The sequence below is a fragment of the Tribolium castaneum genome, chromosome 9, assembly GCF_031307605.1.
Source record: "Tribolium castaneum strain GA2 chromosome 9, icTriCast1.1, whole genome shotgun sequence".
Classification (NCBI taxonomy): domain Eukaryota; kingdom Metazoa; phylum Arthropoda; class Insecta; order Coleoptera; family Tenebrionidae; genus Tribolium; species Tribolium castaneum.
The window spans coordinates 11,539,588-11,553,825 of NC_087402.1; the positions used below are offsets into that span (position 1 = coordinate 11,539,588).

The 14,238-nt window shown below is 30.5% G+C and overlaps 1 long non-coding RNA gene across 2 annotated transcripts; it reads right to left on the bottom strand.

Moving 5' to 3' along the window:
• Positions 1-8,800: 8,800 nt before the first annotated feature.
• On the bottom strand, positions 8,801-13,937 carry LOC135267099 (uncharacterized). Of its 2 annotated transcripts, XR_010335374.1 has the most exons (6): positions 13,923-13,937; positions 13,131-13,866; positions 12,917-13,075; positions 12,381-12,860; positions 12,147-12,328; positions 8,801-8,976 (listed from the first exon to the last, which is right to left on the bottom strand). It is a non-coding gene; the product is annotated as an uncharacterized LOC135267099 (long non-coding RNA). The 2 variants fall into 2 exon arrangements; XR_010335375.1 differs by lacking the exon at positions 13,923-13,937 and having other exon boundaries at positions 12,178-12,328; positions 13,131-13,417.
• Between the last annotated feature and the right edge of the window lie 301 nt (positions 13,938-14,238).

Here is a 14,238-nt window from a genome sequence, read left to right on the forward strand (position 1 = left end):
GTTTCTGCCAATTCCGGACGAACAATAACTAATTATTTGTCTAAAAAAACTTTTAAAGTAGGTTTTACCAATCTCCAATATTTGTCCGTTCATATTTCAATACACAAGATTATTTAATTTATTTGATTAGTTGCCCATTAATTTATTGGTTTGTTATTAAAATGTCTTATATTTGATAGTTTTGGTCACGTTTTGACTGTAAATAAGCTTGAGTGAAGCAGTTTTATGATTGCCTGAATGTCCCTTTTTAGCGGCTGGAAATGCAAATAATGTCCTCAGATATCGCTAAAATGACTATGCAATGTTACTTACAAGCAGAAAACTTAACTGACTTAACGTATTTTGCAGGATTTCTACTTAAAGAATTGAACAATTTGACACTGACATATAACGTAACCTATTTTTGAAAGCCTAAATTCGCGATAAATGACGCAACTTACAATGCCAAAATTTTGAAGTTGATGCGATTTTGTTTAATATTACAAAAGTGATCGGAGTTTAGTAAACAAGTCGGGGATTTAAAGATTCGCCATAAAAATTAAAATTTTAGACGAAGTACTCCCTTAGAAATTTATGATGGTGGAATGGATACAGTTACAGAGACAAGAAATAAAACAAAATTGCTTTGGTCGACTAGTTTTGTTCTAATTCGAACATCATCAGCACTACAATGGAAACAGACAATTACAAAACGATAATTCCTTAAATGGTTCGGACTGCTTTAAGGTAAGTCCAAACCATTTAAGGAATTATCGTCTAAGGTCTGTTATGCAAGAAAAAAAAAGCAGTTATCTATAATACAAGTGCGAAAACCATAGCATAGTCCCCGAGAACTTTAAGCGATTTCGCATGAATGTTATTCAAAAATTATTTTGTTGGAACAAAACATGTTAAATTATCGTTATTTATTTAATAAGAATGAGTATAAATCGAACGTTTTATTTCACGAGTGAAAATGAGTGGTTTATCATCCACGAGATGAAATAAATGAACCAATTTACACAAAAACAACATTTCATTCTTCGAATTACACTTATTAAGACTTAAAATGGCCTTAAATGTGTTAAAAATCATCTGACGTTGCGTATTGAGAAATGCCAAACAGTTGTCAAAACTGCCTTACACAAGAGAATGACAAGAGAAAAACCGGAAATTTTGACAGTGTCGAAGAATAATAGTTATGTCTTCCCAAGCGGGAATAAAGTGAAGGTTTATTCCCTCGTTTTTGATCAAAAATAAGGTACTTTATTCCCTAGGGAATTAGAATTTTTTTATTTATTAACATTGAAGTTTATTTATTTATTAATATTGAGATTTATATTAAGAAACTTCAATGTTAATAAATAAAAAAATTCGAATTCCCTAGGGAATAAAGTACCTTATTTTTTATCAAAAACAAGGGAATAAACCTTCACTTTATTCCCGCTTGAGAAGAAAATTATTTTTTTTAATTAAATGTTTCATTAATTTATTTTAAATTTAAACGTGTTTTAAATTACATTTAAAACACGTTGCTATGGAAGGCGTGTTTTCGTAATAGTGAAAACACGTTAATATAAGAAACGTGTTTTAAAATAGTCTTTATAATCTAGGATTGATACATTAAAAAAAGGCTTAAAATATTACCAACAATAAAAGTATTAAACGTAGGTACAGATGCAAAAGCATAGATTCACATAAAACAGTTGCACACTACCACTGAATTTTGGTCACTCCTGCTCACACAAACGTAAGTGACATTTATCTCTCACTCTTAAAAAAAATAAAAAACAATATTTTTGACTCATTTGTTCAATTGGATGCTTTAATTCTTTCATAAAAAACTAAAACACTGAACGACAACTAAAAAATGCTTACCACTAAAATAACATTTGTTAGCTTCAATTAGTTTTTTTGCTTCTAATTAAAAAACCACCTTCTACAATAAGCGCATTCTAAACGTAATAAAAATTCGTTTACAAATAGCTGAGATATTAAGCTCGAAAGTCTCAGGTGATGCACCTTGTAGAGTGTTCCATTTAAAAAAAAACATTGTATTGTACCTACAGTGGCAGACATGCAATTTTGGACACTTTTGTCATTTCGTTGTTAAAAGGTATGGAGTATTCCATACATTTATGTCAACGAAATGTCATAGGAGTTTAAAATTTCGTGTTTTGGAAAACTGTAGCTAATTTCGGAAACAGCCCTGTACACTAAAATAATTTTAGGTAAGTTCGCGGGGAGTTAGGATTTACGGCTTTTGTAAAAAAATATTAATTTTTTAATTATTTAAAGGCTAGTAATGGACTTTTTCAAATCGCTGGGACACCTGTATAGTAGTCAAGACGAGTAATGGCTTAATTGCATTTGACAGGCATGATGAGATTTTATTGAGCCGAAATGTTCGATTTCGAATTCTCCCGGTATCCCTTGAAATGAAGTGATTTGTTGTTATTAGCAGCCAAGCCACAAATTCCCGCTTTTCCACCAGGATCAGCAGGAAATTTATGTACGCGAAGCAGGTCCGGCTCTTAATAATTGGGAATGATACCGCCAATTAGAGGCCCATATTGTTATCTATTTGAAGCCTGAAACACAACGTTGCCAATAAACAAACAAACAAACTATCAATACTGAACCCTTACAAAGGCCACAAGCAAACCAATCTCAGGAAAACATTTCGTGTTTACCTAAAATTGTAACAAATAATGCATCGAGTCAATAAAAATGCTCCATTCTGCTAGAGCACGGAATGAAGTCAGCACTCATCATAAAAATTTCCGAGGCTTAATAACGGCTGATATATTAACCAAGTCAGATAGCGGTGTTTAAAATTCAACAGGCCACCTAAGTGCCTTGATAGCTTCGTTGGCCCCAGCTAAAAATACTGGATTAATACGAAGATTCGATTCTTGGTGATTTTTCTCGTCTCCACTAATAAAACTAATATTTTTATCACGTTATTGCGTCCTATAACAATCCAGCTTGATGTCCTGTTTTTAATATCGAAAATACGTCATCCTGCGTCAACACTCCACCAAGACAAACAGATCGCATTTCAGTGTATTATATCTAGGACGAATTTTCTGCTTTTTCAGGTACTTTCAGGCGTCACAATTAACGATATGCGTTTTCACGAGAAGCGGAGTTTTAATCGCCTTAAATTCGGCGCATATTCAATCAATATCGGCAGAGCTTGAGCTTGAGATAGCTTTTAAAAAACGACAGCTTTAATTTAAAACAAAACGAAAACTGAAAATTTATTACGGGCATTAGAAACTTATGATTTATTTTAAGTCGCATTCGACCCAAGTTATGTTTGTTTGGGTTAGATAAGCAAAGGCGAATTGAGAGATCAGAGGAAACAAATCGAAAACTTGGCTTAAAATAAAAAGTTAAATTAATGTCGTTGGAAACTTTTTCTAAAAGAGGATTTTTGAAAGAAATGTGTTTTACGTTGTGTTTGCAAGCTCGTTAAACTGAATTTGCTAGCAAGTGCTTGAATATTGTACTAATTAGCTTGATTTTATAATTAAAGAGCAATTAAATTAGAGCGATAACTTTCCTCATTTCAAAATAGCATTTCTAAACTTCTTGATTTATAAAAAACTGCAATATTTGCATTTTTATATAGAGAACTTTAATGACTAATGAGTAGAGACTGGATTTTAAGAAACTTCCCTTGAAACTCGAAATAAATCTGTTTTGTTAAAAGAGAAACTATTTTACACTATTCTTATTATTTTTAAATTACTAAAGTGGCTTGTAACTTTCCTATAAAAAAAAATCTAAAGTTATTGATATTTTAATATATTGATCTCTATTTAATAAGATTATTCGTTTTTAAGAGTGATAATTTTTACTGTGGAAACCAGTTCAATTGTAAACGACGAAAAAAAATTCATACTTTCTTTAACTTCAACAACATTAACTTACTTCCTTCGTTCAGTTAATAATTTGGGTATCGCCTCATTCGGCAGATTTGTTTTGAAAATTACAAGTTGAGATTACAAGTGACAAGCTTATTAGTTACATTACTATAGAAAATGTGTACAAGTGATAAATAAATCACTTGGAGAATATCCAACTTACTTTGACATATTTAAAAGAAATACAAATTACTTTAAATTTACAAATATTGAATTATTATGCTTAAATTAATTTCTAAGTTTGTACTTCTTTTAATTTTTAAGATACTTTAGCAAAAGTAGAAAATTATTTTTTTGCCAACCCCATCAGAAGACATCATTTAACACCCTCAAAAAAGCCATAAAAATACATTATTTTCTTACAAGAAAAGAAAGTATTTTTCTCATTTATTTTCCTCCCTTTGGAGAAAGGATGTACTTTCCTCTCTCATTTTTCTCCCTCGAGAGGAATGAACGTTCTGTCTTGAAAGATAAAAACGATATTTTCTGATGAAGACGTAGAAAAAATCATGTGTATAGCACTGGAGAAATATCTCTTCTGCCCCCTCCCCCCTCCAAACTTCAATCTTTATTTTTTAAATAACAATACAAAAGCTTATTGAACAAATGCTTTTTAAATAATAACATTACAAGTCTTTTTAATGTACCTTTATTAATAACTTAATAAATAAATTATTAAATTATTATTACTTAATAAAATACTTTGGTAAGATTCCACCAAAAGTAAAACAAGGAAGTTGTTTTTTATGCTTAGAAGTACTTTTTACATTTAGAAATTTTTATTTCTTAAACTTACTTTAACAACAACTGTAGATAAATATTCCCTGTTGTTTTATGTTTTAGTTCTTTTATAATAATTATTTTTAAAAACAGTGTGTTGTTTTTATAAGTGAGATTCAATTATTTCAAAAACTTATGTAAATCTACTAGTACAAAAAGATTATGAATAACAACTATGTATTTCCAAAAATGCACATAAATTTATTTATTTTTGGGTTTAAATTTTGGATACATTCATTTAAATGTTTTAACAACCAATAGTAAATGTTTCATTTAATTTAAGTTAAGCTAACTTTCACCATTCAAAGATTTTTGAAAGCGCCCCCCCCCCTCTAAAAATTTAATTTTCAGATCCGCTCCTCAACTGTATATCTGTACTCACTTTAATATTTTGGTAAGAAGAAGAATAAAATTATAAAGTTAAAAACAAAAAGTTGGCTTATTACTTGAAGCTAATGGACTAGTAAATAAAATTAAAAATTCTCTAAAAATATTTCAAAGACAAATTTACAGAAAAATCCTGAATGACAATAAAATGTTCACCGAATATAAAAATAGTCATACAAAACAAAGCTGCCTTATTTTATTATTTAAAAATGCGCAAATAATAATTTGCCATCCAGAGGATTTTTTGTAGTTGAAAGAATAATTTATTAAAACAGAAATAATTTTTATTAAGAATTTATTCTAAACCACCAGATTTTATTGCCTTTTTATTTTTTAAACCCTTTTTTGACAACTACAGCGTGCTCAAAAACTGGCGCACCAACTCAATGGTGTGTGGTAGAGAACTGGTTACATATAAAGGTAAAAATAGTAAAAAAATTCTTTGTATTAAAGTTATTGATAAATAACAGATTTTAGATAAATGATATGTGGCAACGTTGTCTAACAGTCATGATCGCAATAGAATTTGATCAACAATAAAAATAAATTATTTTTGAAAAGGTTTCCTAGGAAATAATTCCCAGTGTTGGCACATCTACACATTGTGATTTTATTGATGAATTTTAATTTTTTTAAATTAAAAAAACTGCTAAAATCTGACAGTAAATTTAAAAATAATTATTCATCGTTTTGTTACGGATCGATTTCCTGGTATGGAACATAAAAACATAAAAAAATAATCAAAAACTAAAGAAGTTAACACAATAAATTTGTAGCTCCAAATTTTTTAAAATATGACTTTAAGAATTTTTTCAACATTTTTCCCTTAATCTGCACTTGCTTCTCAATAACGTACCGCTGAGTTGGTGCGCCAGTTTTTGAGCACCTTATATTTAAGCTACCAAATATTTTAAAAATATTAAGAAAAATTCAGTCATGATACAGTCAACAATTAATAAACATTTCAACATAAAATTGCTGAAAATTCATGATCCAAATTAAATCGTTGCAGCTGGCGGCGAATCTGTTTAGAAACGTGGAAAGTGCATCCAAATTCTTTGATTACAATGAGCAGACAAACTCCGTCAAAAAGCTTGTTTACGTTAAGAAAAATTTCCTAATGTATTTTAAGCACGAAACATAAACACACATCAATTAATCAACATTGCAAATATAAACACTGAAGCAAAGCGAATTGACATTTACATCTATTTCCTATGAAATATACATTTTCGGTTTTATGGAATTTACATTGAAGGCAAGTGCATAAAATTAACGGCGGAATTTACATATTTGAATACTGTGAAACCTCGAGCGACGCAAGCGCCCTTCAGTGAAATATTCGCTGAGGTCGGAAAAATTCAACGGCCTTTTTCCTTCGCTACCAATGATAAAATTAAGGCGAACATCAGTTCTAGCAACTCTAATAATCTAATCTAGTAAAATGTGGATTTTTTGAGAACTTGCAAGACCAACTACAAATCCTTCCACCCTTATTAATGTTACAGACGATTTGGTTTACCTGACTCCAACTTTCTCCCAACTGCTTTATAAAACATTAATTTGTGCTAAAACCGACGACAAACCCCGAATTTGGACATAAACAAATCACCGAATGCGTTTTTATAATTGGGTAATTAGGCCAATGGCTATCATAAATCACCCTTTCGACACTTTAACTAAATGCGTCTGTTTGAAAATAAGTGGAACGAGTTATGGAGCTACAAACCCGGAGTTCCCAGAGTCGATAACCTACCTGCAATCATAAAGGTCTTTGACACTGTGACCTAATGATTGCACTGCACCGTCACGGTTACCTATAAACCTGTGGTGGATCGCGATTTAGGGGTGGCGTGATAGCTTTGCGTGTTGCAATGCACAATATAACCCCATTAACCCCGTTTGTAATGCGATTGGAAATTACACTTCCATTCGGCAGATTTTAATTCCGGGTTTTATTGCGGTGAATCCGGATTATTTCCAAAGAAAGTGAAATTATTATTTAAAAATGAAGCTTGTTCCGGAAAATTGCATTTGAAAACTTCGCGGTATCAAATCCGGTTCTGAGGGTAAGTAAATCCGGATTAGACGCAGTGGCGAAACCACGCAGTGCGGGAGACAATGACGAATTTTAGAATGTTAAATGGTCCAATATTTAAAGATTTCGACTTTTATCCTTTAAAAGATTAACCCAAATTCCAACAGTGAGTTAATGTTTTAAATGATCGAGAGTATGGAAATGAAACAAGATACAAGATCGCAGAATTTTCTGAATCCAAAAAAAATAATACGAGAACGACTAATTACTAATTACTTGAAAAATGCAAAAATGTTGTGCTTTACACTCCTCTTAACAGTCGGAGAAAATGTGACAACTAAACTTTTCATAAAAAACATGAGGAAAAAATATTTAAAATTTGCACTTTGCCCATATTTTCTACGACGCTATGAATACGGTTAATGATATTAAAAAAATGTTAGGAAAACATATGTAAAGAATGAAATTTTCTTTAAAAATGTCTTTAAGACAATATTTGCGTTATCTACGGTTTAGGCTCTAAAGACGTTCAAAGACGCTTAGAATTATCAATTGGCGCATTCCACCTAATTATTTTTGCGAATGCTACGAAAACGGTTGAAGATACAAAAAAAAGTCTGCGACACCAAATTTCTGTCTTTAACAGTTTAAGTATAAACTGACTTTTCAATACTTGACCACCGGCAAAACGAAGCAAATCCGTCGCCGGAGCATCTTTGAACGACTTTGGGGTCTACACCGAGAAAAGGATTTGTTATATACTAATGAAAATTATTAATATTTAATAAATACCTTATTGAAATATGGCGGATTAAATATTTTTTTATTAAAAACACATTAATACTTAAAAAATATTTGTTAGCTATAAAGAACCATTTATTTGCTTGTTATTAGTAGATAGAGATAGCCGGTTCAAAAACCACCTCCACCTCCCTCTACTGCGCATGTGTGAAAATTGTGTCAGTCAGCCGCAGACGCAAGCGCGTAATCGCAGCTCGCTGGCCTGCGACCAGCTGGTCAGCCGGCCTGCGGCCGACTGACGCCATTTGTGATGATGCAAATATATTTATGTAGTATAATAATAATAATAATAATAATAATCGTCGCCATCTTGGAAGTTTGAAAGTCGGCGGCGGTCATTTTTGTTTAATGGTAAATTGGCGCCAAATTTAAATTATTTCAAAATTAATATTTGAAATTAGTCGGCCATGTTTGTTTGTTAAAAAAAATGGCGCCAAAATTTTAATTTATTTAAAAATTAATATTGGGTGTAATGTTGGTAGCGCCGATGTCGTCACAAATTCCGCCTAAATTCTCACGTTAGATGGCGCCACGGTCTGCAAACTTTTCGCTAGATGGCGCTGCCGTCAGCGCAGCCGTCAATCAAAGATGGCGCTGGCCTCCATTTTTTTTTTTAAACACACCCCCCGCCCGTTTGCGAATATGCAACCAAGAAAACAAGTAGTAGTAGTAGTAGTAGCTTTTTGGGGTTGTGAAATTTTTGGTTTTTGGGGTTGTGAAATTTTGAATATATGATTTTTGAAATGTGCAATTTTGAATACATGAAGTATATATACAATACATGCTGTATTGAGTTAAGCAAAATATCAGAAAATCATCGCGCTTGTCACTAATAACTAATAAAGGAAAGTCATTATTTTATCGATAAGGAAAAAAAACCTAGTATATGTAGTTTTTTATTTTTGTAATGTTGTTTGCCTAACTTGTCTGTTGCGCACCAAGTTTATTTTGTTATTTGTTTAAAATATAATGCAAAAAAAGTTGTTGTTGTTGTTGTTCCTTCCATGGGGAGTCGAACCTCAGGTAGGTAGAGTGGATAGTGCTGTCTATTTTGGAAACCTGAAACAAATTCACATAAGCTATTTGGTTAATGGATAATAATAAAAACAATAAATTACTTTAATTGTTTATTACATCTAAATATAAGTACATACATACATACATATTATAATACATAAACATTATAATACAATAACTACAATACAAATTAAATATTATTCCTGAGTTTGAGGAAGAATATTTTTATGACCCCAAGATAATGTTCTACCTTCAGAATTGTTTAAGATGTAACGTTTATCATCTTTGAAAGATAAAGCAATTTTTTTCTTTAATTCTGTGTAAATGTTATGAAGCTTCGAACGAAAGATATTCATTTCTTTAATAATTTCAGTGTTTGGAACAGTAACTGCGTTTTGGTAGTCAATTTTATGTAATTCACTTGTAATTACATTGTGTTTAATACCCTTAGCTTTTTTAGATAATTCACCTTCAACATCCACACAATATGCTTTAGCACCTGTTCCTAAAAATTCTGATATTACACGTCCTTTATATTCATCTTTCATCTTCCCGATGACAGAAGACGATACAGGTATTCCATGAATATTTTCTGCTTTATAATTTGAAGTATCAAAACGCTCTATATTAGATTTAATATCATCATAAATATTTTCACAAAAAATTTCAATTACTAAACTATCAGTATCGGTATACAAAAGCGTTGCATTGTTACCGTATTTAAGTTTTATGAAATTATAATAAAAATCATACATAATAGTTTTACTGATATCTAGAATAGTAAAACCTACATACAGAGGTTTATTGTAGAAAACTTTTTCGTTCTCTAATTGAATAGCTACAAAATTTGGTGTAAAGATAGATGAATTTTTAAAATTTGGTCGTGCAATTAAACTTTCAGCACCTGGTTTTCTACCTATATTATTCCATGATGTTACCAATTTCACGTTTACTCTTTTATCAATTGATTCCATGGTTTTACCAAAAACTGAATTATTCATTAATTTAAATACATCTTTTTCTAACGCGTTTTTTGATTTGTTACGCATTTCTGTATTTAAATCAATATATGTTTTCAACCATGGTGATTGATTAAAACTTAAAACACGGTGAATATTAATTAATTTTAAACCACCTTGTATAGCTTGTCTTAAATTTCGATAATGTAAAACATAGTGTACTTTATTGTTCAAGGTTGCGCAAAGTTTCTCAGTTTTACTAGAGGGAGGAATAAATTTTTCAGGACAAAATGGTAAATTGTTGTGAAGATTATGTAATTCAGAAGGATATTCTAAATCAACTTCGAATATATAACCTACATCAGCGTTATCTGTCAAATTGAGAATTAGGTTATCATTGAATTCATTAGGATCTTCCCATCGAAAACCGCTATAAGGTAAATATTCAGACATTGCTGCTCCATACAAGTTGGTTGCATCAAGGTACATTATAAAAGAAGTTGGTTTAGAAGGATCATGATTTGATAAAAACTTATTATTTGCTACTGCTTTACGTTTTGAACATTGACAAAGTCCTCCTCTAATAGATTTTCGAAAGAAATGTACCATGTCTATATCAGTTAACAATTCGAATTTAATTCCAGTCATTTTTAACATAGCATCCCAGCCAAATGAAGGTGCTGTTAAGTAATGAGCTGGATCTAGTTCATAAATTTTGAGACAAACCTTTCTGAAATTTTCAAAAATGTCTGTTAGTAACAAAACATCAGACTTTAAATAAATGTCGGAATAATCACCTAACGTTTTGCAATCAAATAGATTCCAGACTTCCTGTGCTCGCTCATAATCATGTTCACTGATATCAGTTTTATTAAGATTATCATAAAATTGTTGAATCAATGGTAAACTGGTATCATCTAACTTATTAAAACAATCCAAATATGAATATGGAAAAACACCTTTTTGTCTTATCAAATTAAATTGGTTATCGTCCGGAAAGTGTTTCCGAATGGTTAGACATTCATCAGAAGTTAAAGTCTGAGATAATTTATCTAATGAAAAAGAAAGGAAACGGAACGAATCTACGAATCTAAGCGTTATAAAAATATTGTCAACTGTATTTGTAGTCGTGTTCATGACCTTATCAACTAAAATTTTTTTTGAAAATGTAATATACTTTTCTTTAGTTTGAGCAATGCAATTAATGATGGTCTTTTCTGTTGCTAAAGCTTTAATAAATAAATGACTATCATAATTAGTTAAATTATGACAAAAAACAGGGATATATTTTGGAATCTTATAATTTAAATTACAAATAGAATGTGCAGGTCCTAAAAATTCACCTGTTAAGTGACAATGATTACGAACTCTATCACAATTTAGACTTCCGTAATCTGTTTTGAAAGGTTCTTTACATAAATGACAATGGGTAGATATTTGAAAAACCAATTCATCTAACGGAGTCATTTCAAGTGGTACGATATGTTTGAGGTGATCGTGATAAAGTCTATTTACATCATCTTGCAACCATTTCACAAAAATTTTAGGAGCATCTTTTCCTCGATAAGTCCGATAAATTGATAAATTATCATTATATGCACATTTTATGTAATATCCGAAACTATATGGTTCATGTAAATGTGTAACAATTGTACGGATATTATCGGCTGAATTATCATTGCGTAAAGGTTTTAAAATAGATTCAAAATCGAAATAAAATACAAAAGGAACTTTAAGAGATTTATCAAAATTTTGAAATGTTAATTCATTACCAGGCACTTCTTTACCAAATTTATTTATAATCAGATCAGAAGTTGGTAATGTAGTGACAACTTCATTACAAGCATACTTACGATGTTTAACTAATTTTTGTTCACTCGAAAAAAATAATAGACAACCGTTACATATAAATTTAGCATGATTATGTTTGGAAAGTTGTGAACTTATTAATCGAGAAATGTTGCTTATCAGACAGTAATGTTTGATCATTCTTTCATCGTCTACGATAAGTAATAAATTTACATGAATGTCTCGTTTCTTAGAAGTTAAATAAAAGGGACCTATAATATCTGATACCCATTTACCTTTTTCATGATCAAAACGCTGCTCTGTTCCATAGACATTTACACTAATATTATTAAGTGCTTCAAATTTAAAAATATCAGTTAATTTAACCGGAAATGAAATATCTGTAAAATCTAATTCCTCTTCAAACTCACGATAAGCATCAACTCGATGTCAATTAACATTTACTTCAGTTGAATGAAGGTGTGCCAAAACAGACCATTTGAAACATTCATTATCATCATTATGAATATTGATAACCGCTCTCCGCTTCGCTATGTCCTTCGGTAATGGTATATATGTTGATGCACGTAGTGGATTGAATTTGTTGATATTAAGTTCCAAAAACAAAATTTCCATTAAAATCCAACCTAAAAAATTTAATACAATAATATGTTTATAAATAAAATTGATATTACTTACCACTATCTTTTTCCAAGAATTCACTCATTTTGTTTTTTATGACGCCACATATTTCTTCCAGTTCTACCTTAATATTTGTCGATATTGAAATGATGATATTTTTAGTGTTGAATGATTTGATTTCGATAATGTCTTTAGAAGGTAAAATATATTTAGCAAAAAGTTCGAAATTAATTTTAAGTTGGTTAAATTCTCTCAGTTTTCTAGTTATTAAAGTGATAAGTTTATCTTGATTTCTTTCAAAAAAATTGCACACTTCCAAGTCATCTAGTTGTGAATTTTTCAATCGGTATGAGGTAATTCTTGATTTGAAGGCAACTTGATATTCTTCAACGAAATCATCATCATCATTAATTTTGGCGGAGATGACACTTTTATGTTTTAAAGAACGTAAATGGTTTAATCTGGATCCTCTGTAGTGACTATTGCATATTTCACAAAATTGATGAAATGAACATGATGGAGCGTTAGTAGTAACTTCTAAAAACAAAAACAAGTTATAATAATAATAATATAAAGAATATTTACAAAAATACCTTGTAAAGGTGTTCTAGTTGTCAGGCGGGCTTTTTTAGGAGTCATATCATCCGAATCCATTGAACACAATGATGAATTTGTAATATGACGCCTATAGTTATCAAATCTCGTAAATGACGTTTTACATCCGGTGCAAGTGAGTTTAGATAATTTATCACCTTAAAAATGCTCTTAATTAAAACAATTTCTATAACGTAAAATGTATTTACTTACTATGTTTTTTTACATGACGTGTTAAAGCATCTTTGCGAGTAAACTTGTTATCGCATTGAGAGCACTTGAACATGATTACTTTCATACACGGACAGTCGAAGTAGAAATGAATTAATCATTGATGCGATATGATTTTATATTCCATAAACTTTGCAACCGGATATTGTGGTTCCTTACGTAAAAATTCAAAAAATTCAAAATATAACTGATAAAAATTTAACGTTTTTAAGGAAAAAAACGTTAGACAGGAAATATGATAACAAAAATAATCAGAATGAATATTATTTTTTATTAGACATAAAACAAACTACATACTTAAACTAACAAAGTCATACACCTAAATAAATTTTTAATTGCAGTTTTTAAGCCAAACCTAACGCTATGAACATCATAAAAACGATCCAACATGTACAAACAATTCCAAACATTGCTAAAAAGGTAGGAACATGATTAAAACAATTTTTTATTGAAACTACATCATGATCATTAAGTATAAGTCTCTTCCAGTCAGTATCAATATAATTACTATTGGTAAAAACTAGTCTTAATTTAAAATATATTACAGAGTTTGCTATAGAAACATTTTCATATTTAAATATTTCTATTGCAGTATTGCTCAAATAACCCAGATTCATCTTCTTCCATTGGTAATCAACATCGTTGAAAAATAAACTTTTCCAGAGAGGAGACCATCTTGTGTTGTTAGGACTTTCACTAGTGAAGACGATGTACATATCTACAACATCTAACGGTTTTTGCACGTACAACACATTTTGTATAAGAGTAACAAACAAGATGAGTGATGAGTTCAAAAGAGGCATTACACTTGAAACGCAGTGGGTTGTTGTTGTTGTTGTTGTTGTTGTTGTTGTTGGCTTCCTGTATCATCTAAAATACACGAAACACAATTATTTATTGATGAAGGAGGACCATCAAACTGATCTTCGTCAAAACTGTTATAATAATGTTGTAAACATGGTAGATTCAGCTTTATATCATGATCTTGTTGATATGTTTCCGGTAATTTATGAAATATATCCATCAACTGGCACGGTCCTAATTTCAGTAGTTCCAGTTTCATTAGTAATCGAATATCGCTTATGGTTTT